At 40.9% G+C, this 21,213-nt stretch overlaps 1 protein-coding gene across 1 annotated transcript in view; it reads left to right on the forward strand.

The window, feature by feature from the left end:
* The window catches only part of PGAP1 (post-GPI attachment to proteins inositol deacylase 1), a 1,745,445-nt gene that overhangs the window by 1,181,834 nt on the left and 542,398 nt on the right, over nucleotides 1-21,213 (forward strand). The gene's annotated exons all lie outside the window — the stretch shown is intronic.

Genomic DNA, 21,213 nt, shown 5'->3' on the forward strand with positions numbered 1-21,213 from the left:
ATCGTTTGCGGGCATTTGTGTGTTTGTATTGTATGACATATATGTTGTGTGTGAATAAAATATATTATTGCATAGTGAAAGTATCCAAGTATCCAATCATATAAGCTTCAGATGCCTCTAATGTGGCAACATGTTAGCATCAATTCTGTGACTGCAATACCTGGAAATCTCAATGTTTCCATGGCAACGTGGACCACCTTATAATTTTAAGGTAAATTAACTGCACCTTAGGAAGTTATTTGTATTGTCTCTATTATATGGACCATCTGAAAAAGCCATCTGAAGCTGAGCTCATTTAGTATTTTTTATTATATGTTTGGGAATTAATAAAGAACAACACTAGTGTAAAAAAGTTTTATATCAATCTTGGGAATTAATAAAAATCAATACTAGTGTAAAAAACAGTTATGTATTAATCACATTTTTGTAAATTCATACTAACTAATTATACAACTATTATGTATCTTTGTATTATTGATTAAATGTTTGTGTTTTAATTAAATTACGAATGAATAGTTTGTAGCAATGCATCCACTTTAAACTGCATAATTCATGCTTCTTGTATGCTTATGTATAAAAGTCTTAGTCTGTGCAAAAAAATGATATCAAAACAGGTTTACACACATGGTCTAAAAAGCTCATTTATAACGTGAATGTTTCTACACCTCAAACAACTTGGTAGTTTGATTTAACTGATGTCATAAAGCACAAGCCTAGCTAGGGTTTTGTTTTTTTTTTTTTTTTTTGGGGGGGGGAACAAAACTTCTGAGTGGTTTCCTAACCAGGCAACCTTATATTGGTTAACGAAAAGATGTTTTACTTCCCCTGAGTTGGTTAGCTAGGAGGAAAGGCAGTAGTGTATATACCCCCATGTTAGTGCTTTCGGAAAAGGCTGATGGAGATTATCAAAGATCCAAAATGGGATGGTGGCGAGGTACACATCTCTGCGGGTGCCTGCACCTTAGTCCCTGGCCTGAAGACTTGGTTACTCTTTGGGTTCATCAAAACCCGGATTGTCAGACCAATAGTTTTGTAGTAGCCCTTGTGAAGAACTATTATATAATTATATATATATATATATATATATATATATATATATATATATATACACACTCACAGGCCACTTTATTAGGTACACCATGCTAGTAACGGGTTGGACCCCCTTTTGCCTTCAGAACTGCCTCAATTCTTCGTGGCATAGATTCAACAAGGTGCTGGAAGCATTCCTCAGAGATTTTGGTCCATATTGACATGATGGCATCACACAGTTGCCGCAGATTTGTCGGCTGCACATCCCAAAGATGCTCCATACAAGGCAGGATGGATCCATGCTTTCATGTTGTTTACGCCAAATTCTGACCAACAACCATGCCACGTTCAAAGGCACTCAAATCACCTTTCTTCCCCATACTGATGCTCGGTTTGAACTGCAGGAGATTGTCTTGACCATGTCTACATGCCTAAATGCACTGAGTTGCCGCCATGTGATTGGCTGATTAGAAATTAAGTGTTAACAAGAAGTTGGACAGGTGTACCTAATAAAGTGGCCGGTGAGTGTATGTGTGTGTATGTATATATATATATATATATATATATATATATATATATATATATATATATATATATATATATATATATATATATATATATATATATATATAAAAATGGAACAGCACAACACTTTTACTTATCTTCGTGTGCATGGCCCCAGGCAACCAGTCCAACGATTGCACCAAATTCATATGTATTCAAAAGAGGCAGCACTCCATCTGAGCCTTTCTCAAGCCGAAACGTCGCCCAGAACAGTGGGTTGATTAAACCTTCCACATTTTCACTGAAGAAATGGATTGCTGCCTCTTTTTTTGAATACGTGTGTGTATGTATATATATATATATATATATATATATATATATATATATATATATATATATATATATATATATATATATATATATATATATATATATATATATATATATATATATATATATATATATATATATATATATAATTTGTTGTTGTTGTTAGTGGTTTGGATAGACAAGAATATAAGAATTTCTATCTATGCCTATACTTAAGTTTTGGGAAGTTTATAGTCATCCCCAGTTGTATTTGTATGGCTATTATTAGTCAATGGTTCTTGATATAATTGTAATTTCAGTTGAATATGAGCATTGCACTTATACTCCATCGTCCAAGTGCAGTCTGCAAACGATATATTTAAGCACTCTTGAAGGAAATAGTATCCTATATCAAAATTTTATATGGAGACTATATGGCATCACTTAACCTTCTTTCATGGAACATTAGAGGGTTGGGAAATGGCAGGAAACGGAATATGTTTTTTTCCCAGATATGTAAATCGCAGGCACAGATAATATGCCTTCAGGAGACCCACTTAACACTAGACACTATATCCAGAATGAATAAACCTTGGATACAATGGCAAAAACATGCCACACAATACAGTGCTTCCTATTCTAGAGGTGTAGTCAACATTGTGCATAAGTCACTGACATGGTCGGTTCAAGCGGTCAGAGACATGGAGGGTAGAATTATTTTTATATACACATATAGATTTGGTGCCTTATGTGCTACTTAAGATTTACAACCCACCACCAGCTAAAGTGGATGCGCTCCAGCAGGCAGTAATTTTCGTATCACAGTAACCTGATGCCAAGATGTTATGTATGGGAGATTTTAATATGGTTCTTGATGTACATTTGGATAGACTGTGCGCTGCAAAGTCTAGGCCTGGTGATCCGGAGACCACTGCCTTACATACTTTCATAACGGAAATGGGCTGGATTGATTTGTGGAGGCAGCAACATCCACTCAAGAAAGAGTTTTCCTGTTATACACCAGCCACTCGATGCACCAGAATGCTGTAGATAAGCCCCTGATGATGGTGAGCTTACCTCACCATCGATTTTGGGGGTTACAGGTTCCCTTTAAGACCAGGTGTTCTTGGATAGGAGTATCACCTTGGAAGAAATATGGGAAGCAATTATGTCTCTCTCTAATGGGAAGGCTAACAGGCCTGATGGCATGCCCATAGAACTATACAAAAAATATATAGATCAAATAGGCCCGATTCTCTTGCAAACCCTTTCTGGAGCACTTACAAGACACTTGCTTCCTCAATCCTTCTACAATGCCACTATACACTCCCTGACAGAAGTTATGTCGCTTATCCATGTTATGTAAATAAAAGCTTATATCCTGACATTAAATTCATCCATTGGTTGTATAAATTATTCTTTTGAAAGCTGAAACCCTCTGAAATGTGGTTTAGGTTAAGAAAATAAATTGTCATCAATGCAGAAATATTGATCATTTAATGGACACAGAATGGTCAGATTTTGGCAAGACAAAAGTTTAGTCGCCTGGTCATATAATGCACCCAATCCTAGTTTACATCCTCACCTGTGCTCAGTAAATGATCGTTTAATTAGTGTGTGTATATAAAGAAACCCAGCAACCCAGACCTTCACTTGAATTGCAACTTGAGCTCTGACAATGTGCCAAGAATCCACCCTGCGACCAAAGCCAAGATTATCAAGAGGCTGAAGACAAGATCCATTGCAGAGGTGGCTGGCACCTTTACTCCCTTTCTGCCATCAGACGTACTATTCCGTCCATGTGACTCGTGCCCTAATTCCCATGGACAGAAAAGTATGTCCAACGCGATCAGCTGCGATCACGGGGGGAGCGCGGCCAGGTGTCAGCTAATTATCACAGCTGACATCCGGCACTATGTGCCAGGAGCGGGCACGGACAGCTCCTGGTGCATTAACCCCCGAAACACTGCGATCAAACAAGATAGCAGTGTTCCGGCAGCATAGGGAAGCATCACGCAGGGAGGGGGCTCCCTTCGTGCTTCCCTGAGACCCTCAGAACAACGCCATGTGATCTTACCTCCTCCCTGCAGTCCTGGATCCTAGGTGGCCGTGGAGTTCTTCCCGGTCCTGCAGGGAGGTAGCTGGCCGGTGCTTGCTGAGAACAGGCGCCGGCAAGCCTCCAGCAATGCCTGAAAGATCACTGATCTGACACAGTGCTGTGCACAGTGTCAGATCATCGATCTGACAATGTATAGTGATGTCCCACCACGGGACTAAGTAAAAATGTTAGGCCGGTTTCACACTTGCGTTTTGATCTGCAGCGTTTTAGCGCTAAAAAACGCATGCTTTTTTTCTATATTTAACATAAAAAATGCATGTGTTTTTAGCGTGCGTTTTGACGAGTTTTCGCCAATGCATGAGTTTTTTGACGCGTGCGTTCATTTGCAGGAATGCAACCTGTAGTAATTTTTAGCTGTGTTTTTTGCTGCAATAAAACGCATGCGTTTATTCGCGGCAAAAAAATGCATTGCTGTCTATGTAAACGCATGCGTTTTTAAGCACATGCGTTTGCTTGCGTTAAAAACGCATGCATTTTTATAGAAAAACACAAGAAAAAACAAGAAAAAGCAAGAAAACCCTAACCCTAGGGTTACTAGGGATCCTAACCCTAAGGTTAGGATCCCTAGTAACCCTAGGGATCCTAACCCTAACCCTAACCCTGGGGATCCTAACCCTTAGGGTTAGGGTTACGATCCTAACCCTTAGGGTTAGGATCCCTAGGGTTAGGGTTAGGATCCCTAGGGTTAGGGTTAGGATCCCTAGGGTTAGGATCCCTAGGGTTAGGGTTAGGATCCCTAGGGTTACTAGGGATCCTAACCCTAGCTATTTCTGTTTTTAGTGGGTTTTCTAGTTGATTTTGATGATTGGCAGCTGTCACACACTTCTCAGCAAGCGTTTAAAAAACGCAATCGCAGGAAAAAATGCATGTAAACGCCGCAAAACGCTGTGTTTTTTTTTCTGCATGCAAAAACGCATGCGTCTAAAAAAGGCAGTGTTTTGCCGCGTTTACATGCGTTTTTTCACCACATGCGGTTTTTTTTAAACGCTGCAGATCAAAACGCAAGTGTGAAACCAGCCTTAAAAAAAAATCATGTTTAAAAATGTTTTTTGTAAAGAAAAAATGAAATAAATATTGTTCCAATAAATATGTTTCTTTAAGTAAAAAAAACAAACAATAAAAGTACACATATTTAGTATTGTCGCGTCTGTAAGGACCCGACCTATAAAACTGTCCCAATAGTTAACCCCTTCAGTCAACACCGTAAAAAAAGGCAAAAAACAATGCTTTATCATTATCACTACTCGTTACTCACCCAAGTATCACTATGCTCGGGCTAATCGGCAAACATCAAGCATTTCCAGGATTACTCAGCATGAAGTGAGGTCCGCATTTTTGGTGGACTTTAGAGACCCAATCATGCTGCAGGGATTGTCTGCTAGGCCATGAAATGCCGCAGCCATCTTTGTTGTGGTCGTGCATTGACTAACTTGGCTGCACAGCATCATCGCGAGTATAAGAGACCTGGCGCCGGCCTGCTCGCCGCATTCAGCTCTGGATTCAGCGAGAGTAGGGAGAGCTACTGCCGAGATAGGGTCAGAATCATGGTTTTTATAGTTAGTGTAGGTCTGCAACTTTTAAATCCACAACTCCAGAGACACCAACTGTCCTTTTTAGGGCTAATTCGTGGGTCCCGATATTGCAGCGCTAGGTAGGCAGGGCACGGCATATCCACATCAGTGCAAGGGCTGCAGGCACTGTATGTGTGTACATTGCTCCCACTGCATCCCTCCCAAAGCTCCATAACGGTCTGCTGCTGCTGCAGCTTCTTTACTATATACCTAGTTGCATTTTTTTTTCAAAAAAATTCACCCCCCAAAAAAAAAATATACAGTCTGTTCTGTCAGACTGAGGCCTGTTTAAAAATCATAGTTTGTCAGGCATACGTAGCATAGTTGTGTGTGCTAGCCTTGTGCCAATTTTTTTTTTTTTTTGGGGGGGGGGTTAAATTCACCAAAAAAGGCCTCCTATATCTGTGAGCTCCAAGTTTGGGCATTTAAGGCCATTTTCAACTGTTTTTGAGGTCTGTTACTCTAATTATATATAGCAGTATTTTGCCTTAAAGAAAATACAGACCACATATTTGGCAGTTTGGTATTTCCGTGACAGGCATCATATATCTGTGTGCTCCAAGTCTGGGCATTGTAAGCCGCTTTCCAACTTTTTTCCTGTCTGTTACTCAACTAATATACAGCACTCTTTTGCATTAAAATAAAAATACAGTCCACATATTTGGCAGTGTGGTATTTCCGTGACAGGCCTCATATATCTGCGTGCTCCAAGTTTAGGCATTTTAGGCTGTTTTTCAACTGTTTTTATTGTCTGATACTCTAATTATATACAGCAGTATTTTGCCTGAAAGAAAATACAGGCCACATATTTGGCAGTGTGGTATTTCCGTGACAGGCCTCATATATCTGTGTGCTCCAACTTTGAGCTTTGTAGGCCTGTTTCCAACTTTTCTTGCTGTATGTTACTCTAATTATATGCAGAACTATTTTGCATTAAAAAAATTAAAATTACAGGCCACATATGGAACAGTGTGATATTTCTTGAAAAATACTAATCTTTCAAGTTCTTATGGCTGCTTCATGACTGTCTTAAATACTCCAACTACTACTATCACCATCATCATCTTCTGCCTAGAGGCAGTCGCTGAGCACATAGAAAGTCTGAGGAGCAGAGTGTGAACACTTGAGCGGTGTTGTACTCTGTCTCTGTATTATGAAGGCATTTTTCCCGCCAATAAAAGCGGTACTGTCATAAAGCGAGGAGCCATGTGCCCAGTGACTGCCAGAGAGCGAGGCACAGTGCGCTCCATGAACGTGAGTACAGCGCACGTGCACAGCAGAGAGAGGTAGTTCAGGCTCCGTGTTTAGCTTTGCTAAGCAAAAATTAAAGGGCACAGAGGATGTTGGTACGGTCAGCAAGGTACTCCCTCTGCATTTTTCCAAATTTTGCACTCCTTGTGAGTCCACCATGCCTCACTGCCAGGGCAATGGGAGGGTCTGAGAAAATTCTCCCCTAACTTTGCCAGTGTTCCACTTCCTCTGCTGGATTGGAGTTGTGTCTCTCTCATCTGTTCTCTTTACTTGGCATACGAACTGTGACCTCTTCTGCCGGCGTTTTCAAATGGGAATATTTTAAATAATTCAATAAGAAGGGCCCTATGTTCCTCCAACATTGTACTACACCTCTCTGCCTCTGGAATAAGATATATAAGGTTCTCCTAGCGTGGGTCTAGATGTGTCAACAACAATCAGTATTGCCTGTCACCCAAAATTTTGAGAACGCTGGGGTGAAGGGAAAGGCAGCATAACATAAACTCAGCCATGCGTGCAAGACTGCTAACAGTCGATACTTCTGTGTCCTCACCAAGAGAACAACTGACCATGCTCTCCTCCTTGTCCTCAGGCCTCCACAACTTATGACAAACCTCAGTAATATCATTGTAAATACATCACTGTAAATACATTCCCCTGTAGTTTTTATCTCCCCCACCACATTGTAGATTGTAAGGATTGTAAGTTGTCACGAGCAGGATCTTTTTTGGGGCTTTAATTATTATTATAATTTTTACTTAGTGCAGATTGTAAGCTGTCACGAGCAGGGTTGTTTTATTTGTTTAATTATTGTATTATTGTTATCGTTGTTACTTAGGACTGTTGTGTTTGAAACTGTAAATATGATGTTGTTATATAAATAACTATAATATTAATATTGGAACATAGAGAAGCAGGATGGAGATGTTAATTATGTCGTCATTGCTGCTCACCATCTTGGTGAATTCCTCTAAGTTTTATAGGATGGTACATATGTCTGACATCCATGTCCACTCCTGAGATCTTATGTGTGAAGTCAGAGCTGAATACCGACGGCCTTGTTGATGCTGGTAGTCAACAACTGCCCTCTTCTGCTCACAAATCCTTTCCAAAATATGCAGTGTAGAGTTCCAATGCATGGGGAGGACATCACACACCAGTCGGTGAGCCAGAAGTTGCAAGCGCTGCAGAAGCACGGCAAGCGCGGATGAAGCTCTAACTGACTTAATAAAATGGGTACGCAGAGCCTCGTACTTTTCCTAGCAGATCTGGCACCTCCGTGTCACTTTTCTGAAAGCGTTGAACAATGAGGTTAAGTACATGGGCCAATCATGGCACGTGTGTGAGCTCGCCTCGACAAAGAGCAGCCGCCAGGTTCCAGCCATTGTCACACACGACCATGTCTGGCTGTAGGTTCAGTCGTGTCAGCCAAAGATCTGCCTGCTCTTTCAGAGCTGTCCACAACTGTTCATCATTGTTCGCTTTGTCACCTAATCATATTAGCTTCAGCACAGCCGCTTGCCTGAGGCAGTGCTGCAGTGCTTCCAGCTTGTGACTGATGTGTTGCTTTCGGAGATGGAGGCTGAAGAGGACACGAAGGAGGAGGAGGTGCAGGAGCTGTAGACTTTGGTGGCAACCCAGATTGACGTAGGGCCCACAATACTCGGGGTTGGGAGGACGTGCACCATCCCAAGGTAGGACTGGGTCCCGGCTTCCACTATGTTAACCCAATGTGCTGTTAGTGAGATGTACCATCCCAGACCACAAGCACTTGTCCACGTGTCTGTGGTTAGGTGGAATTTCCCAATAACAGTATTGTGGAGGGCACGGGTAATGTTGTAGGACACGTGCCTGTGTAATGCCGGGACGGCGCACCGGTATCAATAGTCCTGCATGTTCGTGGCCTCGGGGTGATCCTCGACTCTGCCCTCTCTTTCAAAATACTGTATAGACCAAAAGTTTGGACACACCTTCTCACTTAAAGATGTTTCTGTATTTTCATGACTATGAAAATTGTACATTCACACTGAAGGCATCAAAACTATGAATTAACACATGTGGAATTATATACTTAACAAAAAAGTGTGAAGCAACTGAAAATGTTTTATATTCTAGGTTCTTCAAAGTAGCTACCTTTTGCTTTGATGACTGATTTGCACACTCTTGGCATTCTCTTGATGAGCTTCAAGAGGTAGTCACCGAAAATTGTTTTCACACATCTTGTAAAGAGGAAATCTGGTGTTTCCTGGGGTCTTGGTTATCTGTGTTTAGTGGTATTCCTTTAATTACACTAGTTACACTAGATAGAACAAATAATTTTTGACTGTGATATTTGGATATTATTGGTAATATGTATAGGTGAAGATGAAGAAGCTTGTGCCACGGGTGTGTTTATAGTTCCGGACGGTGCACTCCGCTTTAAACTTAGTTTTTCACAAGCATCCATCAGTTTGTTTGGTTTTCCTCCAACACTGATCTGCTTTCTCTAATTCAGCATCTCACGAACATGTTGCACTTTGTCCTTTAACTGTCAATTTCCAACACTTGTGCGTCTTTGGCAACATATTTTTGACAGGCATTTTTTAGGCCGAGTCTAACACGCGCATCTGTTACACCGATCTTCTGACATCCATGAAACACATTCTGGTAGTTTGTGGTGGCCAAACGACTAATCATTGTAGGCTGTGTCCTGGATCTCATACTTCCCATAGCCACCGCTGTTATTAATCATATACGTTCACATTTCTGTCATCACTATGCCCCTTTACCTGATCACTTCATCCAACGAATTGTCTGCCTTATTTTTACTAAAAACCTGCACCTTCCCAGCAGCAACTGTGTAATAAACCACTTTACAGTTTTGCAAGGTATTTATGATGCCCGTAAACATTTTTTTTAAATTGCTCCCCACATGGGGAAGTGTTTGTCAGCCCATGCACTTAGTGTATGAGCATTACAAGTCTAGGAGACCTGCTCCTTTACATCGGGCCTACTTTTTAATGAGGCCTTCCTCACCTCTCATCATTTTCCACCACTAGATCACCAGGGTTCTTGTGTTCCGTGCTGCTACAGACAGTCCAATTTTTGGGCAAGGGTGTCTTGGATGGCCATAGTATGTTTTTAATCAATGTATCCCCCTTGGGGAAATGTTTGTCAGCCCATAGGCACTTAGTGTATGGGCATTACAAATGTAGGAGGAACGCTCCTTTCAATTGGGCCTGGGTTTTTATGAGGCCATCCTCCACCTCTCATCATTTTCCAACACTACATCACCAGGGTTCATGTATTCCATGCTGCTACAGACAGTCAATTTTTTGCCAATTGTATGTATTATCCCCATGAAATATTATTGAAAAATTTACCCCCATGAGCAAATGTTTGTCAGGCCATGCACTCCATCACAAGTCTCAGAGACCCACACCCCTACATTGGGCCTACTTCTTAACTCTGTCTCCTGCAATGCCTCTTCTTTACCTGACACTAGATGACCAGGGTGAACGTGCTTTGTACTGTTATAGGCCGGTGAATTTTGGCCAAAGGGGGCTGTGATGGCAATAGTTTATTCTTCTTCTTCTTCTTCTTCTTCTTCTTCTTCTTCTTCTTCTTCTTCTTCTTCGTCTTCGTCTTCGTCTTCGTCTTCGTCGTAGTAGTACCACATTGTTGAAACCACATCCTTGTTGGTAAAGACTGCATAACATTTGTGTACTTTAAATAGCTCACTTAAAAAGCTCATTTTTGTGTTGCCTGGTTGCTCACATTGGGCACAATACACTTCATATAAATTTTATAAAGCAATGATGTTAGTTTGGCTCTGTAGTTCATTACAAATATGTCTTTGTCCACTATATTACTTTCTCTCCTTGAGAGCAAGAACTTTGGCTTCATCAAATGTGCAAATGGCAAATTTTCAAATGGCGATTTGGAATCCAGATTAAAATACTGCCTTGATGAAGATCTTTTAGATCGAAACGCGTAGCTATTAGCAGGTTTTTGTCGCTGTTCACATTCCCTTCTGTGCAGGGATGATTTTTAAGGATATGGATCAATAAAGGATTTTTAATCGGAAAGCAGCTGGAACAATCTTCACATTTCTTACGTATTCAGCTGTTGCTGCGTCTGGGTCAGGACGGGTTCACGTGCTCCTGTGGTCTGTTGGTGAGCTGACTGGGCCCTCGGCCCCCACATTTTTCAATTTATATTTTGTAAAATACTGTTTACCTAATGCATTCAGAGAATTGCATAGCTGCATTTCTACTAAAACATTTACAGATGTGACAGACAATGCTCATAGTTACACAATCTTGAGAAATGTTTGTTTATTCACATCACAAACAGTTCTAAGACTCTATATGTTTGCTGTTTGTCATTGTAAAACATTAAGGTTTACTGAAACTCTGATTGTGGTACTTTGATCTAAATCTTTGTGGCTTTTATATTCTAGGGGTTTATGGTCCCTCGTCTGATGACTCCATGATATATCAGTTTCATCCAACCTTGAAAGGTGGCCATTTCATGGGCAGGGTGAAGCTAGAGTTAATGCATAGTGTAAATCACTATATAAGACCAGAGAAACATGACTAAGACATGCAAAAACTGAGGTACCTGTACATGTACAGTGTGTTCATACCTGCATAATTTCGTTACATAGTTATTAAGGTTGAAGGAAGACTTTAAGTCCATCTAGTTCAACCCATAGCCTAACCTAACATGCCCTAACATGTTGATCCAGAGGAAGGCAAAAAAAACCCAAGAAAAAAAGTTAGCTCCACCTTGGGGAAAAAAATTCCTTCCCGACTCCACATACGGCAATCAGACTAGTTCCCTGGATCAACGCCCTATCAAGGAATCTAGTGTATATACCCTGTAACATTATACTTTTCCAGAAAGGTTTCCAGTCCCCTCTTAAATTTAAGTAATGAATCACTCATTACAACATCATACGGCAGAGAGTTCCATAGTCTCACTGCTCTTACAGTAAAGAATCCACATCTGCTATTATGCTTAAACCTTTTTTTCCTCCAGACGTAGAGGATGCTCCCTTGTCCCTGTCTCAGGTCTATGATTAAAAAGATCATCAGAAAGGTCTTTGTACTGTCCCCTCATATATGTATACATTAAAATAAGATCACCCCTTAGTCTTCGTTTTTCCAAACTAAATAGCCCCAAGTGTAATAACCTATCTAACCTTCTAATAAACTTGGTCGCTCTTCTCTGCACCCGCTCCAGTTCAGCTATGTCTTTCTTATACACCGGAGACCAGAACTGTGCACAGTATTCTAAGTGTGGTCGAACTAGTGACTTGTATAGAGGTAAAATTATGTTCTCCTCATGAGCATTTATGCCTCTTTTAATGCATCCCATTATTTTATTTGCCTTTGTAGCAGCTGCCTGACACTGGCCACTGAATATGAGTCTGTCATCCACCCATACACCCAGGTCTTTTTCATTGACGGTTTTGCCCAGAGTTTTAGAATTAAGCACATAGTTATACATCTTATTACTTCTACCCAAGTGCATGACCTTACGTTTATCCCCATTAAAGCTCATTTGCCATTTATCAGCCCAAGCTTCTAGTTTACATAAATCATCCTGTAATATAAAATTGTCCTCCCCTGTATTGATTACCCTGCAGAGTTTAGTGTCATCTGCAAATATTGAAATTCTACTCTGAATGCCCCCTACAAGATCATTAATAAATATGTTAAAAAGAAGAGGGCCCAATACTGACCCCTGTGGTACCGCACTGCTAACCGTGACCCAGTCCGAGTGTGCTTCAGTAATAACCACCCTTTGTTTCCTATCCCTGAGCCAGCTCTCAACCCACTTACACATATTTTCCCCTATCCCCATTATTCTCATTTTATGTATCAACCTTTTGTGTGGCACCATATCAAAAGCTTTTGAAAAGTCCATATACACTACATCCACTGGGTTCCCTTGGTCCAGTCTGGAACTTACCTCTTCATAGAAGCTGATCAAATTTGTGTGACATGAACGGTCCCTAGTAAACCCGTGCTGATACTGGGTCCTGAGGTTATTCCTCTTCAGATACTCCAGTATAGCATCTCTTAGAATGCCCTCCAGGATTTTACCCACAGTAGAGGTTAAGCTCACTGGCCTATAATTAACGAGTTCAGTTTGTGTCCCCTTTTTGAATATTGGCACCACATTTGCCGCCAGTCCTGTGGTACAGACCCTGTTATTATGGAGACTATAAAGATTAAAAATAATGGTCTATCAATGACTGTGCTTAATTCCTGCAGTACTCGAGGGTATATCCCATCCGGGCCCGGAGATTTGTCAATTTTAGTGATTTTTAGACGCCGCCGTACTTCCTGCTGGGTTAAGCAGGTGACATTTAATTAGGAATTTTTATCACTAGTCATTTTGTCTGCCATGGGATTTTCTTTTGTAAATACTGATGAAAAAAAGTTATTTAGCATATTGGCTTTATCCCGATCCACCATTTCACCCAGACTATTTTTAAGGGGGCCAACACTATATTTTTTTTAGTTTCTTACTATTTATGTAGTTAAAGAATATTTTGGGATTATTTTTACTCTCTCTGGCAATGAGTCTCTCTGTCTCAATCTTTGCTGCCTTGATTTGCTTTTTACAGAATTTATTTATTTTTTTGTATTTAATGCCTCCTCACTACCTACTTCCTTTAATTCTCTAAATGCTTTCTTTTTGTCCCTTATTGCGCCCCTTACAGCTCTATTTAGCCATATTGGTTTCCTCCTATTTCTAGTATGTTTATTCCATACGGTATATACTGTGCACAGGTCCTATCCAGGATGCTAATAAATGTCTCCCATTTTCTTTGTGTATATTTATGTCTCAGGATATTGTCCCAGTTAATTGCACCAAGATCATCTCTCATCCGTTGGAAATTTGCCCTCCTGAAGTTTAGTGTCCTTGTCACCCCTCTACTACACATCTTATTAAAGGATACATGAAAATTTATTATTTTGTGATCACTATTCCCCAAGAGACCCCCAACCCTTATATTTGATATGTGGTCTGGCCTGTTGGTTAATATTAGGTCTAGCAGTGCCCCCCTTCTTGTTATGTCCTGAACCAGTTGTGAAAGGTAATTGTCTCTCATAGTTGTCAAAAAACGATTACCTTTGCTGGAACTGCAGGTTTCTGGTCCCCAATCTATTTCAGGGTAGTTGAAGTCCCCCATAATAATGACTTCTCCTTGAGTCGCAGCTTCATCTATTTGCTTTACGAGGATATTCTCCATTGATTCCATTATTTTTGGAGATTTATAACAAACCCCTATCAGTAATTTATTATTTTTCCCCCCTCCCCTTATCTCCACCCACAGGGACTCTACATTTTCATTAAATTCACCTATATTATCACGCAGGATGGGTTTTAAGGACGATTTTACACACCCCACCCCCTCGCTTATCTGTACTGTCATTTCTGAAAAGGCTATAGCCCTGCAAGTTAACAGGCCAGTCATGGCTCTCATCCAGCCATGTCTCAGATATCCCCACCATGTCATAATTATGCTCCAACAACATTAGTTCTAATTCGTCCATTTTGTTGGCGAGGCTTCTGGCATTAGTATACATGCACTTGATGTTCCTCTCTACCTCTATTCTTTCTTAAATTATTAACTTTTCTAACCCCACCCCCATGCCACTGCCACCCCCAACTTCCGTATTTGTGCCCAGGTCTCTATCTGCACTATCTTCCCCTCCTATAAAATGAATACCCTCCCCCCAATCCCTAGTTTAAACACTCCTCCAACCTTCTAGCCATTTTCTCCCCCAGCACAGCTGCACCTTCCCCATTGAGGTGCAGCCCGTCCCTAGCGTAGAGCCTGTAGCCAACTGAGAAGTCGGCCCAGTTCTGCAGGAACCCAAACCCCTCCTTCCTACACCAATTCTTGACCCACTTATTAACCTCCCTAATCTCCTGTTGCCTCTCTGGCGTGGCACGTGGTACAGGCAGTATTTCGGAAAATACCACGTTGGAGGTCCTTGCTTTCAGCTTGCAGCCTAATTCCCTGAAATCATCTTTAAGGACCTTCCACCTACCTCTAACTTTGTCATTTGTGCCAATGTGCACCATGACCGCTGGGTCCTCACCAGCCCCTCCCAATAACCTGTCAACCCGATCAGCGATGTGTCGGACTCGAGCGCCAGGTAGGCAGCACACCGTCCGACGATCCCTGTCTTTGTGACAGATTGCCCTATCTGTTCCCCTAATAATTGAGTCCCCCACTACCAGCACCTGTCTGGCCTGCCCTGCTCTCCTATTTCCCTCCTTACTGGAGCAGTCACTCCTCCGGCTTTCAGAGGACATGCCTGGCTGCAGCAGTGCTACCCCTGTACTGGCACCCCCCTCATCTGCCAGCTTAGCAAACTTATTGGGGTGTGTCAGATCAGGACTAGCCTCCCTGGCACTCTTCCCTCTACCCCACCTTCTATCTGTCACCCAGCTAACTGCCTCACTGTCCTGCAGCTCCATCCTACCTTCCCCCCCTCATCTATCCCATTGAGCGTCTGCTCAGTGAGCAGAAGACTCCTCCATATTGTCTATGGATCTCAGTGTTGCCAGCTGCACATTTAGATCCAGAATCTGGGCTTCCAAAAGCACAATGTGTTCACATCTCGCACAGCAGTATGCACCCTCGACCAGCTGATCAAGGACTGCATACATGTGGCAAGATGTGCACTGGATGGCATTAACAATAGTGGAGCACATTTACTAATGGGGATTGCACCACACAAACGTTAATTAAAAATAAATACAAAGTATTAAAAAAAAACAACAAGAACAAAAAAAAACAGACAGCAATTCCTCCCTTGGAAACTCCCTGATTCCAAAGTCACTGAATCACAAGTCACACTTACCGCCGTCCACCCTTACGCTCAGGTCACACTCAGCTTGCTCACACTCGCTATGCTGAAGATTTATAGATTTATTTTTTTTCTCTCTATTTCCCTTCAACAACAAGCCATCTTGCTGTTCAAATGCACTTTAAAAAAGGACTTGAGCCCCAAACAGCTGTCCCTTATAAACCCTTGATTATGACCGCCCACCCTAAGTTAACCCCTTGTGAATATTGCTACTCCCAATTCAGCAACTCACACAAATTCACACAGGTATTTGTTAAAGGCCTTCCAAATACCTCCTCACTGAATCACAAGTCACACTTACCGCCGTCCACACTTACGCTCAGGTCACACTCAGCTCGCTCACACTCGCTATGCTGAAGATTTATAGATTTTTTTTTCTCTCTATTTCCCTTCAACAACAAGCCACCTTGCTGTTCAAATGCACTTTCAAAAAGCGGCCCTGCGCTTAGTAACCCGATGTTTACCCTGGTTACCCGGGGCCTTCGGCATCGTTGGTCACTGGAGAGCGGTCTGTGTGACAGCTCTCCAGCGACCACACAACGACTTTCCAACGATCACGGCCAGGTCGTATCGCTGGTCGTGATCGTTGGAAAGTTGCAGAGTGTGACAGTACCCTTAGACTCTCATGACAGAGATTAGTTAAGTTCAGTATTTACATACAATTAACAAACCCATGGGGTTCTGTATCTTATGATTTAGAACTGGGAAGTTGCCTAAAATTAGAATTTCAAATTAAACACATGCAGTCTACATGGACCAAGTCCAGCCTTGAACAATATCTTGAACAAGTCCTGATTTCCAGGGACTTGCAATTTTTTATTTTTCCATTACAAGCCCTTTCTAAGCCTAATCTGAAATAGAGGTGGGAAACAGTATTGATGGTTTGTTCCTGTAATCTAAGGGTACCGTCTCACAGTGGCACTTTGGTTGCTACGATCCGTGACGCTCTAGCGTCGCTCCATTATCGCTCCAGCGTCGTAGACTGCGGTCACACTTCGCAATGCACGGCGTATTTGCGATGTAGAAGTCGTACGTATCAAGCTCCTCCACCCATTACATCATATACAATATCGTGCACACCTTTGTTACACGATGCGATCATGCCGCCACAGCGGGACACTTGACGAAAGAAAGTTTCAAACGATCTGCTTCGACGTACGATTCTCAGCGGGGTCCCTGATCGCAGTAGCGTGTCAGTCTCAGCGAGATCATAAGTATATCGCTGGAACGTCACGGATCGTGCCGTCGTAGCGACCAAAGTGCCACTGTGAGACGATACCTTTATGAGCATTTTAATAGAGGATTAAACCCTTAGCTTAGAAAAGTTGGCAAATAATTTGATTTCATGCTACAACGAAAAATCCTACTACTCATTTACAAAGTAGAGACCAGAGTGAAAACCAGAAAAAGGAGGACATATCTTGAGGACAAGGTGGATTACTCTAAAGGTCAAATCTATGGGCCCGATGCATCTAGACCAGTGTTCACAACATTCTTGATGAGGTTTCATGCTTGAGTCAGACATTCCTGATTTCCCAATGGAAGTATAATACAGATTATTTTTAGTTCAGCTTTTTTTAGTCAACTGAATAATCTTGTATTTTATTTCCATTTTGATCTTCATTGTCTTCCACCGTATAAACTACATTTGGCTCCTTCTTTTGGCCTTCTTTCCTGGTCGGAAGACCGGTAGATGTGCAGCAGCTGTTTTCATGGGTATTCCTGGCTGTGTGTCACGCAACCTTATCAGGTTAGCATAACCTTAATTTACATTATTGTTATATTCAGATAAGACACAATTTGTGCTTTTTTTGCTCCTAGTTTCTACTATATTCCTTATTTCATGGTAGTACCGGAAACCTGATGGAGAAAGCAAATCAGTAGATCAAGAATTAAGAGGATTTGTATGTGATCTTCAGTCCCATACCAGAGACACAATGTTAATTCTCTATGAATTGCAGGGGAAAAGGTTGAAACAGTTCAAATTGCTCGACACAGGTTATGTTGAGAATCTGAATATGAGCATAGATTATAACAAAGGCTGTGCAGCACAGTTTGAGGCCAGCCCATTCCAGGCAAATAGGTGTGACACGCATCCAGGACCTGTATCTAACAGCCGCTGGTGGAGTGGAGCGACATCTGCAACCCTTAACCTGTTAAATGCCCCTGTCAAACTCATGACAGCGGCATTAACAGCCTGCCTGCATGTAGGTGCTTAATTCTATGCACCCATCGGCACACCCATGACATTATTGCAGGGGTTCCATTGCTTACTATGACCGTCGGGGAACTTTGGAAGACCTCCGTGCCTTTCATTACAGAGTTCTTTGAAACCCAGCCTATGATATGCAGCAATACATTGGGTATTGCTGTATTGCTACATATAGCACAAGCATTCAGATGATTGCAGGTTCAAGTACCCGAAGGGTACTAACAAATACAGTAAATAAAAAAAGTTTGGAAAAAAAAAGGATAATTGTTTGCTACCCTATTACCCAGTAAAGATAAAAAATACACATGTGGTATTGACACATCCATAAAAGCCAGAGCTATAAAAATAGAAAAATAATTAACCTCTTTGGAAAACACAGTATACAGGAGAAATATCCAACCCCCAAATTGTTTTTTTTTGCCACTGCAACACTGCAAAAATGCTGTAAGAAGCAATCAAAATGTCTTATATATCCCAAAATGCTATCAATAAAAACGTTATCCCTCCAAAAAAATAAGCCCTCACCCAACCCCATTTACTTAAATCTGAAAACGTTATGGGTGTCAGAAAATGAGAACACAATAAAAATAAATGTGTATATATATATGTATATATATATATATATATATATATATATATATATATATATATATATATATATATATATATATATATATATATATATATATATATATATATATATTCCACACTTGTATTCTTTTTTTCAAGATCAGTAATCATACTGATAGGGATAATTATTTTGCCAGGTCATTTTTAACACACCACAACATATGCAATAACAATTCCCTGAAAACAGTGTAAGAATTGTGTTTTTGTTGCAATTTGACCACAGTTGGATTTTGTTTTAATGTTTTTCCAGTACAGTGTGTGGTAAAATGAATTCAGTCATTCAAAAATACAATGTGTCCCTGTTAAAAATACTTATTGCCTTTATTTAATTATTCAGGACTCTTAACCAGATGTGATATGTCATAATATTTCTTATAAAAAATGTAGTGGTTTATTGGATTGTCCACCAAAAAGCATCAATGCAGCAAAATATAAAATAGGTGAAATAGTTACAAATAGATTGTCCATTTGTCCATATCAAAGTTTGTTCCCCATCTTTCCTGAGATTGTGAATGGTAAATGGTGTCTGTCTCTGTAAAAAGCATGGTAGAAGCAATCAAGAAGCACTTGGCTCACTCACATACCAGCTGTCCATTCCGTTTGAAGTTTATGTGGAGTCTGTGTAAAGTCGCAGAGAGTGAAGAGACCTCAATGTGTTCAGTTATACAATTGAGTGTAATAAATGAATAACCGATAATTCATATTAAACAGTCCCACAAAAAAACAAGCCCTTACGTGTCTCTGGACAGAAAACTACTAAAAATTTGGCTCTTGGAAGAAGGGGAAGCAAAATAAAAAAACGGAAACTGGCAATCACAGAGGTGTTAACCCCTTAACGACATCCTATACACCTTTTAATGGCGGCAGTTAAGAGTACTGTGGAGAAACTGGGTCAGTGGGTGCTCATGTCCTCTGGCCCATCTGTCATTAGCAAGACTGCATGGACCAGGGCTCATACGACTAAACGCCCGCTCTATCTCCCGGTGGGCAATACATTACACAGACAACACAGGGACAGGATAAAACAGTGTGGCAATACTTTATTGAGCCACTACACCCAATAGCAAACAGAACATTCCCAGCAATTACCCCAAGATGGTGCACATTACAGGGTCTTACGCTTCCGCTGACTCCCTGGGATAATGGTAGATGTTATGTCCAAGCTCCCAGGGTCGCTGTTCCACCTGTGATATGCATGCAGAGAGGAGGTAATGATAAGCATAGGGAGATAACCGAGAGCAGCCCCGTGTTTTTTCAGCCGGGTCCCATGTACCCTCAGCTGAGATCCTGAAGAGTGACACCAACCAGAAGAAAAGAAGTCTCTTTTATACCTGAGGCATGTGATCTATTTTTAGATTTACCCAGTGTCCTTCAGTTCACCCTCACAACCTTTCCCTATCTACCTTTGAAGTCGACAAACTGGTTACAGAATTCAATGCAAAATTAGCATATCAGCACAGACTAAACAAAGATGCACACACTATTTACAAGTCACTATTACTGACTTACACAGTATTTTAAATGGCATATCAGTTTGTAAGTCTGTCTTCTTGACCCACCAGAAATAAGCACTTAAATCCACAAGCCAATATACAGATAAAAAGTCAATTCTTCTTGGTTTGCAAAAACATTGTTGTTTTGGAAATTAAGATACAATCTGGTTTCTTCACAAGTACTTATTCCTCAGCGCCGTTTTTTAAAAGCGCAGATACATATGTTTGTAACGCCCCCCAGCTTTGGAAATTGTGTGGGATTTCGGCTACCAGGGGTAGGTGAGTCCCCAAAGAACATGATTCGTGTGATCACCGTTATTAATGGAATATCAGAGGCACCTTCAGGTCTCTTGTAATTGTACCCAAGGATGAGCTAGACATTTTCTTGAGAATTACACGATTGAACGACGACGGCTGTTTTCACTAATATGCCAGGATTCAGGAAACTGACAGGCATATATGGTATATACACGTCTGATTCCAACGCATGGAATGTATATATTTATCCCCAATACAGTCATGCAATACAACTCCACTATTACCCCACCGCCATCACCAGTTGATTTTTATACAGTCTGGTAGATAGTGTATGGCTTCGAGGCGCAGTTTACAGAACAAAAGGGACAGACCTATTACATTTTATATTTATTCCAAAATGCGGCAGTGTTTATGAAAAATATGCAAATGGGACAAGATAATACAGCATATGCAATTACAGAAAATAAAAGTAATTAACAAAAGAACTTACAGAGATAAGTCAACTTAGCCAAAATAGAGCACTTTGCTTTGGGACATTCAGGTAATGGGATTCATGCATACACGACATGTATCTCTCCGGGGGTAGCTGAGACCCTGGAGAACATGATTGGGTTGGTTTTTACAGACTCCAGTGTGGCGATCACCATTTTTCATGGAATAATGGCAACCTCAAAAAAAAGTCTGAGTTCCCATGTAATTTCTCTCTCCTCTGATGTGATTTAGCCCATTAGAGGAGAGAGAAATGTACCTCCGATGTCCCTGGGCTCTCCTGCATTCCCAAGTCCTGGCCGGCACCCGGCAACAATAGGTAATTTTTCCTATTTATTCATTTTGATCACCTTTTAGACCCTATCTCAGTAATAAAAAAAAAAAAAAATGTAAATCAAACCCTCTTTATCAAGCCCTTAGTCATGTAAAAATAATAAAATAAAAAAATGTATTTCTTTGCATTTTCCAT

This window comes from Ranitomeya variabilis, chromosome 7 (assembly GCF_051348905.1).
Source record: "Ranitomeya variabilis isolate aRanVar5 chromosome 7, aRanVar5.hap1, whole genome shotgun sequence".
Lineage (NCBI taxonomy): Eukaryota > Metazoa > Chordata > Amphibia > Anura > Dendrobatidae > Ranitomeya > Ranitomeya variabilis.